Raw genomic sequence first — 23,245 nt, 5'->3', positions numbered from 1 at the left:
AAGTCTTCCATCCACCTAAGGCTAATTGATCAGCCTACTTCAAGGTGGAGATAAGGGAAGTCTATTACTCGGAGTTTGTCACTGGGGAGTCCTTTCTTTTTCTCTGAGTACTTACCTGATTTAGGTGAAATTCGTTACCTATTTAAGCTGTGTTTATAGGAACTGTATATTCAGGACAGAATTTTTCTGCTTCTCAGTTATTTTCTCTGGAAGCAGAGCATCTCTCAACCTCTCACTTTCTGGGGAAAAGGAAGAGATCATCCCTTTTGTTACATCAACATAAAACAGCTAGGGTGCTATTTCATTTAGGTGTCTATTCAAATACAATGTGGCATTCCACTCCAGTATGCACACTTTTAGAGAGAACCACAAATGTAACATTGTTCCTGCTTTTATTAATTGTGCATGTGACTCTGAAGACATGAATAGTACTCTTAGCTACAGTAAATCACACTGGAGTACAAACTATGGCTCCCAAAGTTACTGCGGCCGTGTGCAAGTTGATAAGAGAATCTCTCCGTGTAAAGCTGTATCAGAGGAAAATGTATTTCCTCATCTGAGTCTTCTTGGCTTCTGACTTGAGGAAAGATCAAGCACATGCAGAGTGGTCATAGACAGGAAAAGTCACCTTCTGGACTAAGCAGCTAGACCCAAAACTGGGCGGGACAGGGGAGGGCAGGGAAGGGCAGGGCAGGGCAAACCCCTCAATTTGGTGAAGGGCATAATGCACAGCTGGTGAGTATCAGAAATTGAATTCTGAGCTCTGAGCCACAGTTGTGCAGAGACCATCTCTTCATCTGCAGGAGGGAGACGAATGACGGGCACAGTCAGAACTAGGGGTCCACTTAGGGTGGGCTTGCTCAGGAAAAGGAGCTCCAGAGGATTATTATTTTTTTTCTAAGTTCACACACATGGAACAGGGGTACACGCTTATAGCATATAAGCTTATAGTTTATAGCACATGAAAAGCGGATTTTTTCATCGGTGGAGGGCTATTTTTGCACTATAGGAAGAAGGAGGGGTTTTACTTCATCTGGTCAATGAAAAGTTCGCACCATGGTGACCCGAGAAGGGGTATAACTGGGGAAAAGTGCAACTAAGAGTGGCCTTTGGCTTCCTGCTCCCCTCTCTCTACTTTTGAGGGCCTGGTCACATGACCTAAGAAGTTTGGGTCTAAAGATCCTCGGGATATTCCTTTTCCTGAGCTCCTTCCCATTTTCTAAAATCTATACTTTGCATAACTAAACAAAGGATCCAGAAATCACACCTTTGAATTTGTGTCCTGTGAAAAAAATTTTTTTTCATCAGAACTGCAATGAAGGAGTCACCCAAGGAGGGACTCCTGGCGTGGCCACGTGGGCCCCACCCAAAAACACAAAGAAAAGTCACAATCGGCTGGGAGATAGCTCGCCTGGCAGAGGGCACACCTGACCAGGTGTGAGGACCCAGTGCTGGGCCTCCAGAAACACAGGCGGTGAAGCAGGTCTGCAGGTGTCTGTCTTTCTCTTCTCCTCTCTGTCTTCCCCTCTTCTCTCCATTTCTCTCTGTCCTATCCAACGATGACAACAACAACAACAATAATAACTATAACAACAATAAAAAACAACAAGGGCAACAAAAGGGAAAATAAATAAATATAAGAAAAGTATTACGTATTATAACTATTCTTCTTCTTTTTTTTTTAACCAGAGCACTGCTCAGCTCTGGTTTATGGTGGTGCAGGGGATTGAACCTGGGACTTTGGAGCCTCAGGCATGGGAGTCTGTTTGCATAACCATTATGCTATCTACCCCTGCCTGTATTGTAACTATTCTATGATCAGTTTTATCTAAAGGTAATGTGAATCTTGTGTATTATAAAGGACTAAAATACATTGTTTTAAGCATATATCATAGAATTTTTGTGTCGGACTTTACAAATGAAATGTTCAACACTATATTGAAAAACAGGGCTTGTGGTCTATATATACAATGGAATGCTACTCAGCTGTAAAAAACAGTGACCTCACCATTTTCAGCCGATCTTGGATGGAATGTTGTTAAAATTCGGTGGGCTCTGGCTGGGCGGGCTAGCTTCACAGGCGGGTAACAGAGACGCGGAGACAACGGCTGGGCAGGGAAGCTGTATTTCTTTATTCAGGAACAATGATTCACAAACTAAGACAAACTAATCACCAAACAGAACTCGGCTGTCTCTTTGCGGCGGCATAAGCACTCCCTCTTACTCTGTAACTCAGGAACTCTCCAACTCTGGAACTCTGGAACTCTCGTACTGGGGAACCCTCTGAAACTCTAGCACTCTCGAACTCAGGAACCCAGCAACCCTCTGAAACTCTCACACTCTGGAACTCAGGAACCCTCTCTCAGGGTTCCTCTGGGCGGGGCCAAGCTGGCTGTGAAATTAACTGGACTGATCCAATTCTCTTGGCGGGGGAGTGCTAGAACAAACCAATGTAAAGCATACGACAATGGAGCTTGGAAAATTCATGTTGAGTGAAATCAGTCAGAAACAGAAGGATGAATATGGGATGATCTCAGTCTCAGGCAGAAGTTGAAAAACAAGATCCAAAGAGAAAACACAAGTAGAACCTGAACTGGAATTGGCATATTGCACCAAAGTAAATTGGCATGTTGGTGGGTAGGGGGGAGAATACAGGTCCAAGAAGGATCACAGAGGACCTGTGGAAAACTGAGAAATGTCATGCATGTACAAACTACTGTATTTACTGTCAAATGTAAAACATAAATCCCCCAATAAAGAAATAAAGAAAATAAGGCTAGGTGACAGCATAATGGTCATGCAAAAGACTTTCATGCTTGAGGCTCCGAGGTCTCAGGTTCAATCCCCAGTACAACCATAAACCAGAGCTGAGCAGTGCTCTGGTCCTTCTCTCTGTATCTCCCTCTCATTAGTGTAAAATAAAATATTTTAAAAAACTAAAAAAATAAAAGTCAGAGGGAGCCAGGTAGTGGCACACCAGCTTAAGTGAACATATTATAGTGTGCAGGGACCGAGGGACCCAGGTTCAAGCCCCTGGTCCCCACCTACATGGTGAAAGCCTCAAGAGTGGTGAAGCAAAAGGTGCAGGTGTCTTTATTTTTTTTTCTCTCTTTCTCTCTTACTCTCTTCCCTCTCAGTTTATCTCTGTAACTATTTAATAATAACAAATAAAAATAAAATAAATGTCAGGAGCTGCATGACTCAGGCTTTCAATACGTACAAAGCATGAACTTTAGTCACTGAATCACAGCTGCGACCTTGAGACAAGGCATTTAACGGGACTCTCACAGATTGTTTTGCTTTAAAAAGAAAGCTCTGTTAAATCAATATTGCTCTTATTTGTGTTTTTAAATTTTAATGTGCCTTGACATTATCATTAGGAGATAAAGTATTGGATAAGTCATTTAAAAAAAATATTTATTTGTGGGGGTTGGGTGGTGACGCAGTGGGTTAAGCGCACGTGGTGAAAAGCACAAGGACCGGCTTAAGGATCCCCACCTGCAGGGGAGTCGCTTCACGGGCGGGCGGTGAGGCAGGTCTGCAGGTGTCTGTCTTTCTCTCCCCCTCTCTGTCTTCCCCTCCTCTCTCCATTTCTCTCTGTCCTAGCCAACAACGAACAACATCAACAATGGCAATAATAATAACCACAATGAGGCTACAACAACAAGGGCAACAAAAGGGGGAAAAAATGGCCTCCAGGAGCGGTGGCTTCATGGTGCAGGCGCTGAGCCCAGCAATAACCCTGGAGGAAGAAAAATATTTGTTTATTCCCTTTTTGTTGCCCTTGTTTTTTTATTGTTGTAGTTATTGTTGTTATTATTGATGTCATCGTTGTTGGATAGGACAGAGAGAAATGGAGAGAGGAGGGGAAGACAGAGAGGAGGAGAGAAAGAGAGACACCTGCAGACCTGCTTCACCGCCTGTGAAGCGACTCCCCTGCAGGTGGGAGCTGGGGGCTCTAACCGGGATCCTTACACCGGTCCTTGCGCTTTGTGCCACGTGTACTTAACCTGGATAATTAAAAAAATTTTTTTTCACATATAAGAACAGGAAGATTTTGTGAAATCTAACAAGTATGGAGCATTTCACCTTAAATTTTTTTTTTCACTGAACATCGCGTGAGAAGTTGAATTCTGGACTATGTATACATCTTTTTGAGTTAATCTGAAACCTTATAATTTTATAGGACTAAATAGAAAAGCAATTGGCAAGCAAGCTGGGAGCTTATTTAGGTTTTTAATTATTAGATATTTCATTAAAGTTAGAGAGCTGTGGAGGATTTAGTGTGGTAATATCCTGTTGGCCTAGAATTTGAGGAATTTATCTGTTCAGATTGTTAAATTCTACTTTAAATTGACCTAATCTTTGAGATAGACATAAGAAGTCTATTGCATGCTTTCCATCTAGTGAATTTAATATCTTTATATAATTTTTACCCTCAAATGGTGTAAGGACCTTAATTTGCTGAACTGGAATGAGTACAGTAAAGGTGAGGGGCTTTGGATAGTTTCATATATTTGATACTTAACAGTGTACCATCTTTCTCTCTTCTTATTTTGGGTTTTGAAGAAGCAAGCTTCAATGTATCATACAGTTTCAAGAAAGGAATATTTCTTACTTATCTTGATCATATTAGGCCTGTATTTCAGACTTTCTCCAGGATGATTGAAGTAGTAACGGCATTTTTCTTAATCTTGAGGGATGCGATTTCTTTTAAAAAAATTTTTTTTAATTAGAAAGAAAGGAAAAAAGGAAGAAAGGAGATATGGAAGGAAGGAAGAAAGGAAGGAAGCCCTATTTATGCTGGGAGGAGGGGGAAGATGGCTGCCAGCTACGTTTTCCTTTAACTAAGAAGTTAACCCTTGCTTTTCTCTTTAAAAGTTAACCCTTGTGTGGAGTTGTACCCCTCCTACCTTATGTTTTTGCTCATTAATCCTTTCTTAAATAAAAAATTTTAAAACTAAAAAAAAATAAAAGTTAACCCTTGAAAATTTGTTACAACTTGAAAATTTGTTTTGAAAACACTGATACATGTTAATGCAAACATCAAAGCTAATGATAATAGTCTTTGGCTTTATAACATTTGAATTTTTTTCTGGGGATAGGTTTAAATATGTTGTATCAAGATATTGGGTCACTACTTATAAAGCTATTATCTGGTTATTTTTATACTTTAAATAGCTATGAATTATAAAACAATTTAAAGCTCTTAGGCCCAATACTCTAGCCAATGTGTGATCTATCTCTCCCAGTCCACAAGACATGGTGGAGTGGTTCACGTATTGGGTTTGCAATCCTGAGATCTTGAGTTTGATTCCCAGTATTGCATACTACAGAGAGATATGCTAGTTCTTTCTTTCTCCCTCTGTCACTCCTTCTCAATGTTAAGTAAATGGAAGTAGATTTCAAAATGTTTTTTTAAAACTAATTAATTTATTTCCCCTTTTGTTGCCCTTGTTGAGTTTTATGGTTGTTGTAGTTGTTGTTATTGACATCTTTGTTGTTGGATAGGACAGAGAGAAATGGAGAGAGAAGGGGAAGACAGAATGGGGAGAGAAAGACAGACACCTGCAGACCTGCTTCACTGCTTGTGAAGGGACCCCCCCCCCCTTGCAGGTGGGGAGCTGGGGGCTTGAACCGGGATCCTTACGCCAGTGGTCCTTGCCCTTTGTGCCACATGCGCTTAACCCACTGCGCTACCTCCCGACTCTGTTAAAATGTTTTATTTTGCTTTCATGAGTGAGAGATAGAGAAAGAGACACCAAAGCACTGCTCAGTTCTGACTTATGGTGGTGCTGGAGACTGAAGCCAGAATCTCAGAGTCTCAGGCACAAGAGTCTTTTGCATAACAATTATGCTACCTTTAAAAAGAACTGATTTAAAGAAACTAACTAAAGCCAAGTTCTGGTACTAAGTTATTTGGAGGCTAGAGATTTGTTAAAACTGTTTTGAGATGGAGTTTGTCATACTTCTTTTTATTACCAGTACTTTCTATTTTGGTTTTTTGTCAAATCAGCTGCCAGTTAGTATAATGGGTACCCAGGTAAGTCAAAGCATTAACATTTTATAAGAGTGCCTCTAAACTGAGGAATTTTTCCAAGAGAAATTTGAAAATAAACATATTAGTAAGGTCAAAATTGCATGGTGTTTATTTAGTTTTTCTAATGACTACGAAGTAAATCATCTGGTGAGACTAAGCGGAGGTTGGATATGCCTAATTTAACCAACCTGAGTGTCCATCGTTCCAAATAGTAACTATTGAGCAACTTTATTGACACTCCACATGATTTATATGATACTGGGACACCAAGATATACTGCAGATTGGCTATGCTTTCATTTCCCTTACCTTATATGTGGGGAAGTTATAATAAAACTCTAAAGTGGCCACTGTCATTTCATCTTATCTTTGCTCACACAGTTCCAGGGACATAATCGATGTGACTTGTATATAAATATGAGTTCATATATGGTTTGCCTTGATGGACCACTGTACTGACCACTTAGGTTAAAGGAGAAGGTCAGTGTATGAACAATGACTGCTTAAATGGTATCTGCTAACTCTAACTTTTTAAATTTTTATGTAAATAATTATTGGAAAAGGATTCTTGGTTGCATAAATCTTAAATGTCAGTGATTTAATCAGAATCATTAATTATTTAACTGGAAACAGTGAAAAACACATAATAATATTTTAGTTTAATTTATGTGCCAAAGCTGGACACCTCCTTTTAAAATAGCTATTTTTTAAAAGAAACGATGGGCTATATATTCTATGGATTACTACTCGGAAGTTAAAAATGCTGATATTGTAGGCCTGGGCAGAGGTGGCCCGGGTAGAGCACACGTGACCGTGCACAAGGACCCTACCACTGTGTATAGTGGGGAAGCTTCCTGAGCAGCAGAGCAGTGCTGCAGGCCCCTCTCTCTCTCCTCCCCTCTTCCTTCAGTTTCTCTCTGCCTCTATTAGAGAAAGAAAGGAAGAAAGAAAGAAATAGGGAGTCCAGCAGCCAGTTTGAGCCCCCCGGGCTCCCCACCTGCAGGGGAGTCGCTTCCCAGGCGGTGAAGCAGGTCTGCAGGTGTCTGTCTTTCTCTCCCCCTCTCTGTCTTCCCCTCCTCTCTCCATTTCTCTCTGTCCTATCCAACAACAACATCAGTAATAACAACAAGAACTACAACAATAAAACAACAAGGGCAACAAAAGGGAATAAATAAATAAATATTTAAAAAAATTAAAAAAGAAAGAAGTAAATAAAAGAAGAAAGAAAAGCAGATATAAAGAGAGAATGAAAGGAATAAATAAGTAAATAAAGGAAGGAAGGAAGGAAGCAAGCAAGAAGAATAAAAAAAGAAAGCAAAAGCTGACTGCTGGGAATAGTAGATTTATTCTGCCGGCATCAAGTCTAGCTATGACCCTGGTGGCAATCATCTCCATCTCCATCATCATCATCATCATCATCATCATCATCATCATCATCATCATCTTAGAGAATGATAGATATTGTATTCTTTAGGACAAAATGGATGAAACTGGAGGTTATTCTGCTTAATGAATTGAGCAACGAGGTGAAAGACCACTGCCAAATTATCTCACTCATTTGTGGAGTATAGACAATGGAAACACATGAACCTGGGAAGAAAGGAGTATTCAACCTAGTCCTCAGACTTTTTGAGAACCATAGTTGTTATCACTGGGGGTAGCAGGTGGAGAGGAGAGTGGAGGGACAGAAATTTGGTGGTGGGACCAGTGTGAATCTTGTAACCTTCAGATCTTGCAACTATTATTAAATCACTAATAAAAATTATAAAAATTAGACTGACATGAATCATAAACTCAGTTTAAAAAAAGGTCGTCTCTTAAATAGCAAGTAGCCTGACATCAAAATTGTTTCTTTTTATTTTTTGCTTCCAGGGTTATCCCTGGGTCTCAGTGCTGGCACTCTGAATCCACTGTTCCTGGTGGCTATTTTTCCCATTTTATTGGATAGAACTGAGAGAAATTGAGAGAAGAAGGGAGATAAAGAGGTAGTGAGAAAGACAGATACCTGCAGACCTGCTTCACCACTTGTGAAATTCCCCCGCTGCAGGTGAGGGAGCCGGGGGCTGCAGCCCAGATCCTTGCTGGTCCTTGCAACTACTGTGTGTGCGCTTAACTTGGTGCACCACTGTCTGCCCACCCCCCTACATTTTAATCTTTGCTTTCTTCTTCTTTTAAAAATTTATTTATTTATTTATTTATTATTGGATAGAGACAAGAGAAATTGAGAGGGGAGAGGGAGATGGGAAGAGAGACAGGAGAGACACCTGAGGCCCTACTTCACCACTTGTGAAGCTTTCCCCTGCAGGTGGGGACCAGGGGCTTGAACCTGGGTCCTTACACACTGTAATGTGTGTGCTTAACCAGGTGAGCCACCACCTGCCCCCCTCTTTGCTTTCTGCCATTCCACAGTTTACTACTATCCTTTAAATCCACCCTATCCTCTTAACTGTAGCAAGAGATACAAAGAGAGGAAATCAACGTTCAAATAACACTTTCCTTTGGGGAATCATTCAGGTAATTTGGAATGCTTGATTGCAATGATTGAGGAGAAAGACATTGTTGTGAAAGCCAGATGAGCTCTAAAGAGATCTGAAATTATTGGTAGTTCTTTCGAGAATTGCTGCTTTTCTTCCTTTCACATAAGATGAAACACAAAATAATTTTCTTTTTTTCCAATTTGTCCTACTTGCCTAGAGAGAATATTTATTCAGGCTTGGCATCTATATTAACCTTCGAAGTTAGAATATCTGGTTTTCTTTTTTTCTCATCTCTCCTGGGTATCCAGTTCTACTCATATTCTCCTGTAAGTCTCATAAACTCTTTTTCTCAGAGGATGTGATCTATAAATAACATTAATGGAAAATATACTTCTTCCAATGAAATGAAAACTGTGAAGTTCATTTATCCTTAGTGTTTGTTGAAAAAAAAATGTATCTGAAATGCCTCCCTGGTCCTCTCTTCTCTGTAGAAAAATCTTTAAAATGTATCTTTAACATAAATACTCAACTATTTTTTTTTTTGTGGGCTAATTGTTTTTCTTGTTATTTGGAATCAAATCCCTCTTTGGAGCATCAGGGAAATGTCAAAAGACAGGATGTGAACCCCTTGTCCTATCTGGGCACCTCCCCGTTGGTGGGTTATTACAATATCTCTATATCTATCTATCTATCTATCTATCTATCTATCTATCTATCTATCTATCTATCTATCTATCTATCTAAGACAGAGAGAGATAGTGAGAGAGATCCCAGGAGCAAAGCTTCCTTCAGGGCCAGGCTTTCCCAAGGGTCATGCACATGCACATGGCAAAGCACTGTGCTGTCTGAGCTGTTTCACCAGCCCCGTACCTTACATGGTAGATTCATGATTACCTCTCTTCTGTGCTAACCCACTTCTCAAACTCCAATACATAGTAATTTCTCAGTTACTTATATTTGTGAAACATAATGTGTTTTAGAAAGTCCATGAATCCGTACTCACTGCTTATTTTACTTTATGTACATAGTTTCCTCAGCTCTCGGAAAATGCTGGGAATCAAATCTAAGATCTTACACTGCATGTCCTCCTCTGCTCTATTTGCCGAGTCTCTAGGGGACTTATAATTAATGCTTGCACTTAAAGAACATTTTTTTTTTAATTGGGGGATTGAAGGTTTAGGGTTGACAGTAAATACGGTTGTGAACACATATGTAACATTTTTCAGTTTTCTACATAATACTCTAACAACCCAGTCCAAGTCCTGCTTTGTGTTTTCCCTTCTGCTATTTTTCAACTTCTGTCTATGAGTGAGGTCATCCTCTGTTTATTTTTCTCTTTCTGGCTTATTTCACTTAAAATAATTCCTTCAAATTCCATCCAAGATGAGGGGAAGAAGGTGAATTCACCATTTTTAATAGCTGAGTAGTATTCCGTTGGGTATATAAAGCACGACTTTCTCAGCCACTCATCTGTTGTTGGACACCTGGGTTGCTTCCAGGTTTTGGCTGTTACAAATTGTGCTGCTATGAACATATGTGTACACAGATCTTTTTGGATGGGTGTGTCGGGTTCCTTAGGATATATCCCCAGGAGGGGAATTGTAGGGTAGGTCCATTTCTAGCCTTCTGAGAGTTCTCCAGACTGTTCTCCACAGGGGTTGGACTAATAGACATTGCCACCAGCAGTGCAGGAGGGTTCCTTTGTCCCCACAACTGCTCTAACATTTGGTTTCTGATGTATAACATTCTCACAGGAGTGAAGTGGTATCTTGCTGTTTTTAATGCATGCACCCTTTAAAAAACTGTATATTTTTGTCATAGTGTAGATCTCAGTGACCACACTGTTTCCACTTAATGTTGTCTTCAACTCTGTAAAGACTGGAAAGTGATGAAAACATTGAAAACACTGTCTCATATTAGATTCTGGACACTGAAACCATGGTGGCTGTTTTCAATAGATTTCATGGGACACCGTTTTATTTATCTTTTCTTCCTCTTTGAAAAACTGTAAAGTAAAACCTGTTCAGATGCTTGTTCACAGACTGTGACAAAAATAGACTGCTGAGAGAGTAATTCATTAATCTTTTGGAAATTGTTTCTTGACTACGAAAGATGTCATTAATGAAAGTAAATGTCTGGTTTTGTTTTTAATTCTATATGAAAAAATCAAAGATTAGAAGAGGGACATGCAGTATTGAAATTATATCCTTTTTTTCTGTCTCCAGGATTATATCTGGGGCTCAGTGTACTACAAATCCATTACTCTTGCAGGCTATTTTTTTCCTTTTTGTTTATAGTTATTATTGTTACTGCTGTCATTCTTGGATAAGACAGAGAGAAATGGAGAGAGGAGGGGAAGACAGAGAGGGGGAGAAAAAGACAGACACCTGCAGACCTGCTTCAACCCTTGGGAAGCGACTCCCCTGCAGGTGGGGAGCCAGGGGCTCAAACCGGGATCCTTAAGCTAGTCCTTATGCTTCACGCCATGTGTTCTTAACCCACTGTGCTACTATTGCTCGACTCCCGAAATTATATTATATATATAGTTTTCTACTACTTTTTTTTTTTTGCCTCCAGGGTTATCGTTGGGGCTTGATGCCTTCACTACAAATCCACTGCTCCTGTAGGCCATTTTTTTTTTAACCATTTTTGTTGCTCTTGTGTTTATTGTTATTGTTGTCTTTGTTGTTGTTATGTAGGACAGAGAGAAATTGAGAAAGGAGGGGAAGACAGAGAGGAGGAGAGAAAGAGAGACACCTGCAGACCTGTTTCATATCTTGTGAGGTGACCCCCTTGCAGGTGGGGACCCTAACCGGGACCCTCACGCTGGTCAGTGCTTTGAGCCATGTGCGCTTAACCAGCTGTGCTACCGCTCAGCCTCCCAAATTATATTCTTTACATAAAAGGGCAGGTAAGAAAGGTTAGTGGTAGTAAAAGTACACAGTAGTCTGCAGTGAGTACCCCCCAACACTTCATCTGCACTATTTGGGCCTTTAGGTCTATAATTGTTCAATAATTGCCTTTGTATGTTAACTCTCTTTTCAGCCACCTGGTTCCAGATGCTACCATGATGCCGACCAGACTTCCCTGGACAGACGACCCCACCAATGTGTCCTGGAGCTCTGCTTCCCCAGAACCCTTCCCCACTAAGGAAAGAGAGAGACAGGCTGGGAGTATGGATCCACCTGCCAACGCCCATCTCCAGTGGGGAAGCAATTACAGAAGCCAGACCTTCCACCTTCTGCAACCCACAATGACCCTGGGTCCATTCTCCCAGAGGGATAGAGAATAGGAAAGTTGTCAGGGGAGGGGGTGGGATATAGAGTTCTGGTGGTGGGAACTATGTGGAGTTGTACCCCTCCTATCCTATGGTTTTGTTAATGTCTCCTTTTCAAAATAAATAAATAAAAATAAAATAAAAAAGAAAAGTCAGTGATGTCCTTGGAATAATGGCCCCTAAAGATGTCTACATCACAATCTCTCAAACTGTGTATGTGTTTACTTGAAGAAAAAAAAAAACCTGGTATTTTTGATTAAAGTATGGAGCTGGAGATGGGGAAATTATATTGGGTTGATTAACTGGATGGATCCAGTGATAAAGGAACTTACAATTGGAAGGAGGCCTTGCTGTGTCTCACCTGGTAGAGAGCGCACACTACTGTGTGCAGGACTGGGGTTAAAGCTCTTCGTCTACAGCTGTGGGGGAGAAGAGTTATCAGTTGTGGAGAAGCATTACGCATCTCTCTCTCTCTCTCTCAAAGAAAATGGGGGGCAGCACATTGGGAGCAGTGGAGTCCTTGTGTAGGCATCTTGCACTGGTGATAATTCTGGTGGGAAAAGAAAGAAGAGAGAGAGAGGGAGAAAGGGGGAGAGAGAGAGAGGGAGGGAGGGAGAAAGGGAGAGAGAGAGGGAGAGAGAGAGAAAAGAGTGGGAGAAAAGAGAGAGAAAGAATGAAAGGAAAGATTGGGAGAAAAGAGAGAGAAAGAAAGAATGAAAGGAAAGATTGGGAGAAAAGAGAGAGAAAGAAAGAAAAGATTGGGAGAAAATAAAAAAAGAGAGAAAGATAAAAGAAGATTGGGAGAAAAGAAAGAGAAAAAGAAAGAAAACATTGGGTGAAAAGAGAGAGAGAGAGGAAAGATTGGGAGAAAAGAAAGAGTGGGGGGAAGAACGGAGAGAGATGAATTAGACCATCATGTGACTAGGGAAGGAAGGACGAGAGAGACACATGTGCTGGATTTCGCCATGGAAGGAAGGGGAATGAGCCAGAGTGCGGCTAGCTTCCCTGGCTGACAAGGTCCCGCAGGTGGCTTCTGTTTCTACAGCCTTCAGAAAGAAGCACAGTCCCAGCGACTTAAACCAGCAAGACTCCTGTGGAATGTAAAAAAAAAAAAATTAGTTGATTTTAACTTTTAGATTGCTATTATTATTATTGTTTATTTATTTTGGATAGAGACAGAAACTGAAAGAGAAAGAGACAGTGTCCACTGCCTGCCCCCTAGTTATTTATTTTTAAAGATTTTATTTATCCTCATGAGCGAGAGAGATCAGAGCACTGGTCAGCTCTGGCTTATGATGTGCTGGGGATTGAACCCAGAACCTATGGTGCCTCGGGCATTAAAGTCTATTATATAACCATTATGCTATCTCCCCTGCCCTTATGTAGAACTTCTAACATTTTTTTTTTTGTTGTTGTTTTTTTTTTTTTTGCCTCCAGGATTATCCCTGGGACTTGGTGCTGGCACCAACACTCCAGGCATTTTTTCTTTTCCTTTTTCTTCTACTTTATTTGATAGGATAGAGAAATTGACAGGGGAAGGGTAGATAGAAAGAGACAGAAAACAGACACCTGCACATCTGCTTTACTGCTTGTGAAATCTATGTGTGCTTAACTGAGTTGCCACTGCCCCTGAATCTTCTGCATAATTCTTTTTTTTTTTTGCCTCCAGGGTTATTGCTGGGGCTCGGTGCCTGCACTGTGAATCCACGACTCCTGTGGCCATTTATTTATTTATTTAATCTTTTTTGGATAGGACAGAGAGAAATTGAGAGAGGAGGGGAAGATAGAGAGGGAGAGAGAAAAGTAGATACCTGCAGACCTGCTTCACCGCCTGTGAAGTGACTTCCCTGCAGGTAGGGAGTCCAGGGCTCGAACCAGGATCTTTGCACAGGTCCTTGTGCTTTGTGCTATGTGTACTTAACCCAGTGAGCCACTGCTCAGCCCCACACATTTTTTTCTTCTTTCTCAGGCCCCACCCAGGGGAAGATAGAGAGGGAGAGAGACACCTGTAACCCCACTTCAGCACTCTTGAAACTTTTCCCTTCTAGATGGGGAGCTGAGGCTTGAACTTGGGTCCTTGTACACTGTAATGTGTGCTATTAACCAAGTGTGCCACTGCGGGTCCTGGATTTCTAACTTCTGGTGTGACAGATTTGTATTGCTTTTACTGTTAATTATATGCTCATTTATTATGGTCCTGATAGAAAGCTATTATAGTGAATATAGTTTTTCTTCTCAAAGTGACAGGTTAAATATAATCATTTGTCTCTGATTTTCACCTAATATGCTAAAAAAAATGTAGAAGGATTTTAGAGGACTTGAAGAGCAAAGAAGACACAAAAGGAGACAGCAGGAAAGACTTCTTTAAAGTATTCAAAAAGATTTTCTTTTGTTTTAATCTATTCACCTTGTTAATTGGTCTTTCCAACATTCCAGCAGGAAAGTAAAAAAAATAATTTAAATGAAGATAGGCTACTATGTAGAATGCAGGACTGTAGGCATAGTTCAGGAAGAAGCTACTTTTCTGCAAACTGAGTGTAGAAATAGTTTATTTAATTTTACTCATTTGGTTCCTAAAGTATTGACAGCCAAGTCCTTACTCTGTAAGAAGGTGATTAAAAGAATATGATCCATGTAATGTGATTAACTGTAGAATAAAAAATTTAATGATTTTAACTTCCAGGATAGGGGAAGCTAGGATAATGGTTATGCAAAAAAACAAAAACAAAAACAAAAACTTATGCAGGAGGGTGGAGCCAAGATGGAGGCTTGGAGACAACACCTGGTGTGAGTTCTGCCATGAAGTTGCTTTCAACCTGGGAATCTCAAGAGGGTAAGATTTTTGGGCCAGTGGTGGAGAGAGAGAGCAGCGGGTGGTCAGGACAGTGTTTCTTCTTTTTCTTTCTGTATTCGCTGGCACTCATTTGTGAATTATCTTGTGGAAAAAGTCTGACTTTGAGTGGTGTCTCCCTCTCCCTCTGACATGGAGTAGTCTCTCTCTCTCTCTCTCTCTCTCTCTCTGTGTGTGTCTCCTTTTCTTTCTCCTCTCGTTATCTCTAGAATTTATAGTGGACAGTTGATTTGTGTAATTTTTTTAGTCTTGCTTTGTCTTTTTTTTCTTTTTCTTTTCCTTTTGTTTTTGTTCTTGGACTGGAGGTGTTGTCCAATTAACTGGTTTTGGCTGAACTGCATCAACCTTTTTTTCAGTTGCTGTTGTGGTACTTTCTGAGGTTTGTGACTGCATTTGTGAAAAGACTTTAGTTTAGCATGGCTTGTACTCAAAACACAACAAATGAAGAACGAAGAACGACAGAACAGAAAAATACAGACCACATAAAAAAAAAGGTTAAATCAAGAGAAAATAAAACTGCTACCACAATGAATCAGGACAGGAGCCCAGAAGAAACCCCAAATAAGTCAGAAGTAACTATAGATAAGAAAAGTATCCAAACAATAACAGACCTATTAATCACAGAAATGAGGACAACTATTGAGGAAAAGGCTATCAGAAATAAGGAAACAACAGGTAAGACCATCAAGGAAAATACTAGCTACCTCAAGGTAATTAGAGACCTGAAAGCTGAAATAGCTGAGCTAAAAGGCCAGCTAGCAGAACAAGATAATTCTGTAACTGAACTGAAGAAAGAAGCTGAAGGAAGGGAAAGCAGATTAACAGAAGCAGAAAACAGAATTAGCCAGACAGAGGACGAGCTAGAGAAAACTAAGAAAGAGGTAAAAGAGCTCACAAAGAGATTGAGAGACACTGAAAACAACAACAGAGAGATGGGATGATCTCAAAAGAAATCACGTTTGCATAATTAGCCTACCAGAGGAAGAAAGAGAGGAAGGGGAGAAAGCATCCTAGAGGAAAACTTCCTAGCTCTAAACAACAGCAATAACATCAAGATTCAAGATGCCCAGTGTCCCAGACAGAATCAACCCAGACCTGAAGACACCAAAACAAATCATGAACCTAAAGGCATGAATATTGCAGATGAAGACTGAGGTACCTGTTCTGGAAAAAGCTAGTAGGTCTGTTTTAGGTATATTCCAAGGGACCCATGACCCTACTAGTTTTTGCCTTTACCTGATCTGCTAGCTTTTTCCAACATGGAGACCCAGTCTTCATCTGCAATATTCATGCCTTTAGGTTCATGATTAGTCACACTTTGTGCTACATTTACATTAACTCTTTTTTAGCCACCAGGTTCCAGATGATACCGTGATGCTGAACCAACTTCCTTGGGCAGAGGACCCCACCATGTGTCTTGGAGCCCTGCCTCCCCAGATCCCTGCCTCAATAGGGAAAGAGAGAGACAGGCTGGAGTATGGATCGACCTGCCAACACCCATGTTCAGCGAAGAAGCAATTACAGAAGCCAGACCTTCCACCTTCTGCATCCCACAATGATCCTGGGTCCATACTCCCAGAGGGATAAAGAATAGGAAAGCTGTCAGGGGAGGGGATGGGATAATGGAGCTCTGGGGGTGGGCAATGTGTGGAAATGTACCCCTTTTATCCTATGATCTTGTCAATGTTACCATTTTATAAATAAAATAATAATAATAATAAAAACTTTTATGCCTGAGATTCGAAAATCCCATGTTCAATCCCCTGCACATATGCCAGAGCTGAGCAGTACAGTGGTAGAAAGAAAGAAGAAAAAAGATACTAATTTCAAGTTAATAGTTCATCTCTGTCACTTAACAGTAAAGCCGATATGTGTACTTACTAATTTATTTTTTTGCACAGGGCTTTAACGATATCTGTAATTGTTACACTGAAAAATAGGTAAAAAATACATGTTTAAAAGGATACTAGACATAGAATACAAGAAGCAAAACATTTAAAACCCACTACCGTGAATTATTTGAGAACTAATATCCTTCATTCATAATAAGGAGGGTATAATTGAGAAAATATTAAAAAAATAGATTAAAAAAAGATAGCAACTAAAAGAGAAAACATGAGGACATTAGAAAACCTAATCAAGAGTTCTAGTCTCAGAATAAAAATTCTTGAAAGTAGGACAAAAAAAAAATCCTGGGGGGCTGCAGATGGCACATTCTGTTGAGTACACACTTCACCATGTGCAGGGAGCTAGGTTCAATTCCTTGTCCCCAGCTGCAGGGGGAAGCTTTGCAAGTGATGGAGCAGATCTGCAGGTCAAGCAGGTCTGCCTGTGTCTCTCCCTTTCTCCTCTTCTCCTCTCAATTTTTCTCTGTTCTATCAAAAGAAAAGAAAAGAAATGACAGCAGGGAGTGGTGGATTTATTGTGCAGGCACTTTGCCCCAGCATTAACCTTGGTGAATATATAATAAATAAATAAATAAGTAAGTAAGTAAAAAAATAAGATTCGTGAAGAGCGGGTATGGGCTATTACTGCAAAGCTAAGGACTCTCAGAGTAAGGAGGAAGGAGAGGAGAGAGAGGCCAGTGGGAACCCAGTGCACAGTGGTGGAGAAGGAGTCGGTGTGAGTTTAGTGTGTGGACAACTATGATGGAGACATCAGAAACTCTATCCATGTGATAATAATTGGCTTGTAAATCATGGTTTCCATGATAATACAATTTGGAAAAAAAAATTCCTAAAGGATTTTTTCAGATGGAAATTGTACACTAAAAGAGATTCAAAGGAAATAATACTTATGAAGAAATTTCTCAGTTTTGACATTTCAGAACACCAGGGATGATTAGGACAATTCAAAGTCTTTTATATTGAAACAAACCAGTTTTATATAGACATATATCCCTGATTCACAAAAAGGACATTTGCTCCACTGCTGGTGGAAATGCAAACTAGTCTAGCTCTTTTGGAGGATTCTGTCGGAAAATTCTTAGCCAAATGAAAATGGAAGAACCTTATGACTCAGCAATCCCACTCTTGGGCGTTTGTCCAGTAGACACTGAAGCATTGAGTAGAAGGAACCCATATATTCACAGCTGCATTATTCACAAAATTGCCAACGAGTGAAAACATTTAAATGCCCATCCACAGGTAACTGGCTAAAACAGTAATGGGGTATATATTCTATCGAATAGTACTCTGTGATTAAAAAAAAAATGATATTGTGACCTTTGGGACAAAATGGATGGAACTGGAGGTAATTATGCTTAGCAAAATAAGGAAAGAGAAGAAAGACAACTACTAGATGATTCCACTGAAACGTAGACTCTAGAGATATGGAAGACAGCTATGCTTACCACTGTACTCCTGATGCCAGATTAGAGATCTAATCTACATGAACTAGCCAACAACAAAAAATTCAAACAAAACAGAAGTAAGCAAACTGTTTTTAAGACTTATGAGAACTCTGGTGGTTATCAGTAGGAGGTGGGAGGGTGGAGGTTCAGGACTTTAGTGGTGGGTTTGGTGTGGAACTAGACACTGTGATCTTACAGTCTTGTAACAAACTCTTAATAATAAAATTAAATCAAAAGAAGCGAGTTTTATATACGGGATTAAGACTCAGGAGGGCATCAGACATTTTAATCATTGCATTAGAAAGTTAGGTGAGGGAGTCGGGCGGTAGCGCAGCGGGTTAAGTGCAGGTGGCACAAAGTCCAAGGACCAGTGTAAGGATCCGGGTTCAAGCCCTGGCTCCCCACCTGCAGGGAAGTCGCTTCACAAGCGGTGAAGCAGGTCTACAGGTGTCTGTCTTTCTCTCCCCCTCTCTGTCTTCCAACAACGATGACATCAATAACAACAACAATAACTACAACAAGAAAACAACAAGGGCAACAAAAGGGAATAAATAAATATTTAAAAAAAAGAAAGGTAGGTTGTTAATAGGGTTGGGGAGATAGCACATTGACTCTCCTACCTGAGGCTCCAAGGTCCCAGGTTCTATTCCCAGCATCACTAAACACAGGAATTGAGCAATGTTCTGGTCTCTTTCTCATCTCACTCATTGAAATAAGTAAAATATCTAAAAAATAAAGTGAAAATACATTTAAAAAAGTGGGTGACATCACTGCAATTCAAATTATTAATACTGATTCTGAGGGAAAGTCTAGTTTCTTTACATGTACCAGAGTTTCAAAATGTTTACTACTGTATTTCCCCTCTCAGAATCTCTAAGGGAGTAAACCCAGAAAGAGGAACACAAACTCCATGACACAGGGCTTTCAGGATGAATGGAGTCCCCAGGTAGTGCTAGAGGGAGAGACCCCAACAGCTAGACCATGGTACAGTGGGAATCAGTGCACTTAATTGAACAGGCCAGAGTACTTTGGTAGAAATTTCTTTAACATAGGATGGTCTTAACATTTAATGCATTTGCTAAATCAACAGGAAACTATTTACAACTGGCAAAGGTGCTTTGACTGAATTCATGCTTGGGGTGTGTGTGTGTGTGTGTGTGTGTGTGTGTGTGTGTGTGTGTGTGTACACATATAGAGCAAAAAGGAGGGCCAAGAAATAGCTCACTTAGATAGTACACTGCTTTTTTTTAGTGCTCCTACAGTACTCTCTCTCTGTGTCTGTCTTTCTCTGACTATATATAAACTAAATAATGAAAAAGAACAAAACAATTGAGACAATTTTCAGCTTTATAAGGGAGATATAAGAAGACCAGAAGACCAGAAGAATGACCACATTACAGGAACTAAATTGAGAAAGAAATTAATAAAAGCACTGATAATTAACCCACTTAAAAGTTGGATAGAATGGATGCGGCAGAGGTATAGCAAGGAGTGAGATTTGGACTAGAACTAGATATTCATCCAACACAGTGGAAAACAATAAGTAAGGCCCCTAAATAGAATAACAAGACCTCCTTCAGGATCTTTAAGAATTGATATAAAAATGGCTAGAAAATTGCAAATAAATAGCAATAGAACTCTCCTTCCCCACAAGGTGAGGGCTATTCATGGTAATGAACTAATATAATTAAGAACAGACCCTCATGTTAAGTGAAATAAGTCAGAAACAGAAGGAGGAATATGGGATGATCTCACACACAGGAAGACGTTGAAAAACAAGATCAGAAGAGAAAACACAAAGCAGAACCTGGACTGGAGTTGGTGTCCTGCACCAAAGTGGGTGCAATATACCAACTCTGGGGTGGGTGGGGGGGAGAGTACAGGTCCTGGAAAAGGATGACAGAGGACCTAGTGGGGGTTGGATTGTTATGTAGAAAACTGAGAAATTTTATGCATGTACAAACTATTGTATTTACTGTCTACTGTAAAACATTAATCCCCCAATAAAGGAAAAAAAAAAACAGACTCAATAAGTTCTCTTGAAAATAAATTTCTTCAAATGCAAAAGCAGGTGATTTTCATCAGGTTGTGAAGATTCAAAGTACGCAATTAACTGCAGGTGATTTACATGCAGAGCTGGGACAGGAGGAACAGGAGTTCAGAAGGAGATGTTTTAGTCAATAGTGAGGAGATACTGGACCCTACCCTATTCACTGTCTGTAATATTCTTTGACCAAACAAGCTCAAATGTCCTGAACAGTCGTGAATTCAGAAAAATATTACAGATTTTAAAAAAAATCATAATTTTGAAAAATATCCTACCAAGTTATGAGGGCCATCATCTGATTTTTAAAAACTTAAAAAACTGTTTCGTTATGAAAACAATGAATTACAAGATCATTATCATGTTCAAACATTTTCCTGTCTTTCTGTCATGTGTCTGCACACCACTCCCAAACCACTTTGGTCCTCTTTCAGATCTGTGGATTGAGTTCCCAGCACCCACTCCAACCCCATCCTCTTTGAATGCCACCAGGCCAGAAGCTGCAGAAACATTGTATTTTAAATTAATTCTGACAGGTGCCAAGGATTTTGCCACATGACCTATCATGGAGCTCATCTGATGCAAAATTAAATGTATTGTTTTCATGAAGTACTTTGAAGGAAAGTTTATTATGTTTTTATAATTTTTATTTATGAAAAGAAACACTGGCCAAAAACTTAGGCTAGGAGGGGTACAACTCCATACAATTCCCACCACCAGAACTCCGTATCCCATCCCCCTCCCCTGATAGCTTCCCTGTTCTTTATTCCTCTGGGAGTATGGACCCAGGGTCATTATGGGGTGCAGAACATTATTTTTAAGAAAAGTGTTTGGCATTTGAACAATACTTGAGAAGTATGCATTTATGTGCTTGAAATATTTCATCAGGTGAGAGTAAGAGGGTTCAAACATGGAACCAACCTAGATGTCCAACAACAGCTGAGTAATGGTATGTCTACACGTTGGGCTACATCTCCGCTAGGAAGAAAGGAGTCACCTTCTTTACCTCATCTAGATGGAACTTGAAGGAATCGTGTTAAGTGAGATAAGTCAGAAGATGAATATAGGATGATCTCGCTCATGGACAGAAGTTGAGAAGGAAGAACAGAAAGTAGAAACAGAAAGTAGATTTGGACTAGTTTTGGTGTGATGCACCAGAGTAAACTACTCCCAGGTGAGGGCAGAGTTCTCTCAGGTCCTGGTGCACAATGGTGGAGAAGGACCTAGGCTGGAAGTGAGAGTGTTTTGCAGAAAACTGAGAAATTTTACACATGTACCAACAACTGTATCTACTGCAATTCTCTAATTAAAAAAAATAATAAGAAAAGAGGGTCCGGCACCTAACATGTGACATAGTGCCCTTTGGGATAAAAATAGGTAGAACTGGGGTGGGGGCCCGGTAGTGCAGCGGGTTAAGCGCACGTGGCACAAAGCACAAGGACCGGCATAAGGACCCCAGTTCGAGCCCCCGGCTCCCCCTGTGCCTATCTTTCTGTCCCTCCTCTCTCTATTTCTAAATTTTTTTTTTTTAATAGGTAGAACTGGAGGAGATTGTTTAGTGAACTTAGTAGAGAGTTGAAAGAGAACTGCTGCATGGTTTCGCTCATATATGGAATTTAGAGAACTGAAGCATGTGAATTTATAAAAATAAATAAGGAAATAAAATGAAAGAGAGAAAGAAAAGAAAAGAAAAGAAGCAGGCAAGTTATTTCTAAGATTTTATGAAAATTCAAGTGGATCTAGTGTGGAACTATACTTTCTAATCTTGTAAACTGTTATTAAATCACTAACAGCTATGAAAGAAAGAGGTCATGATGCTTTGTTCAAGAAATTCAAGTCTCAAATAATCCACAGTGGGAATTTCAGATTCTATATTGCTTAAGCTGATCACCACTATGGAGTCAAAAATCACACTCATTCTCAAGGAATGATGGTGAGAGATAGTCATTTTCTCAAGGGTAAGCGTTCTTTAGGAAAACAGACTGAAGTCAGGAATGTGAAGAATTTAACTGCTGGAGAGAATCCAAAGAGGAGCACACTAAAAATTAAACCATATTATGATTTTCAAAGTTTAATGCAGGTCTTATAAAATTGTACTTGCAAATATTGGATACATCGGTTTATATTTTTCTCATTTTATATTTTTGTTACCTAAATTATCTTGCATATTTAAGTAATTAAAAATTGTATGTCAGACAATCCAATTTGTTGGATGCTGATTTGAACAAGTGCAATGTAATCCAAGCGCGAATTCTGCAGCAGGGTTCAAAGATGTATGTGCTGTCAAAGTGAATTTTTTAGTGTGGAATGGTAGACATTTTCATCATACAAACTGAATGTAAGCCACCTTCTCCACACGTTCTCCCTTCCCCTATAGAAATAGCATATACATTTCTAACAGAGTGGCTCTTAATTGAGACAAATATTGTCAGTGTCTAAAGTCATAAACAGATTAATTTAAACCAGCACAAGACATTTTCAAAATAATTAATGATAAACTATTCTTAGAGAAATGGAGAGAGGAGGGGAAGACAGAGAGGAGGAGAGAAAGACAGACGCCTGCAGACCTGCTTCACCACCTGTGAAGGGACTCCCCTGCAGGTGGAGATCCTGCCCGGGGCTCAAACCGGGATCCTTATGCCGGTCCTTGTGCTTTGCGTCACCTGCGCTTAAGCCGCTGCACTACAGCCCGACTCCTCCTTTTTTTTTTATTGTTGTAGTTTTTATTGTTGTAGTTGTTGTTGGATAGGACAGAGAGAAATGGAGAGAGGAGGAGGAAGACAGAGAGAGGAGAGAAAGACAGATACCTGCAGACCTGCTTCACTGCTTGTGAAGCAACTCTCCTGCAGGTGGGGAGCCGGGGCTTGAACCGGGATCCTTACTCCAGTCCTTATGCTTTGCACCACCTGTGCTTAACCCACTGCGCTACAGCCCGACTCCCTTTATCAAAGTATTTATATCTTTCCAAGTAGGACACTTAAATTTAAGATAAACATTATCAAAATAATTGTATTTTTTATGTCATTTTGAGAGAATGAAAAATTGTCTTGTCTAGAACTTATTCCATGAGAATCCCTTATCAAGGGGCTAGTTTCCACCTAAGCAGATTTATTCACTTCAATGAAATCATTACATTTTCTTTTCTACTAATCACCACACTGGTGGGTTAAAAATGACCTTGACTTAAGTTGATTTTTACTCTCTA

General features: G+C 40.0%; 1 protein-coding gene across 1 annotated transcript in view; it reads right to left on the bottom strand.

The window, feature by feature from the left end:
* The window catches only part of KCNJ3 (potassium inwardly rectifying channel subfamily J member 3), a 175,629-nt gene that overhangs the window by 10,321 nt on the left and 142,063 nt on the right, over window positions 1–23,245 (bottom strand). The window lies entirely within an intron of this gene.

Source organism: Erinaceus europaeus, chromosome 18, assembly GCF_950295315.1.
Source record: "Erinaceus europaeus chromosome 18, mEriEur2.1, whole genome shotgun sequence".
Taxonomy (NCBI): domain Eukaryota; kingdom Metazoa; phylum Chordata; class Mammalia; order Eulipotyphla; family Erinaceidae; genus Erinaceus; species Erinaceus europaeus.
Note: the sequence above shows the minus strand (reverse complement) of the source record. Positions and strands in the feature narration are given on the sequence as shown.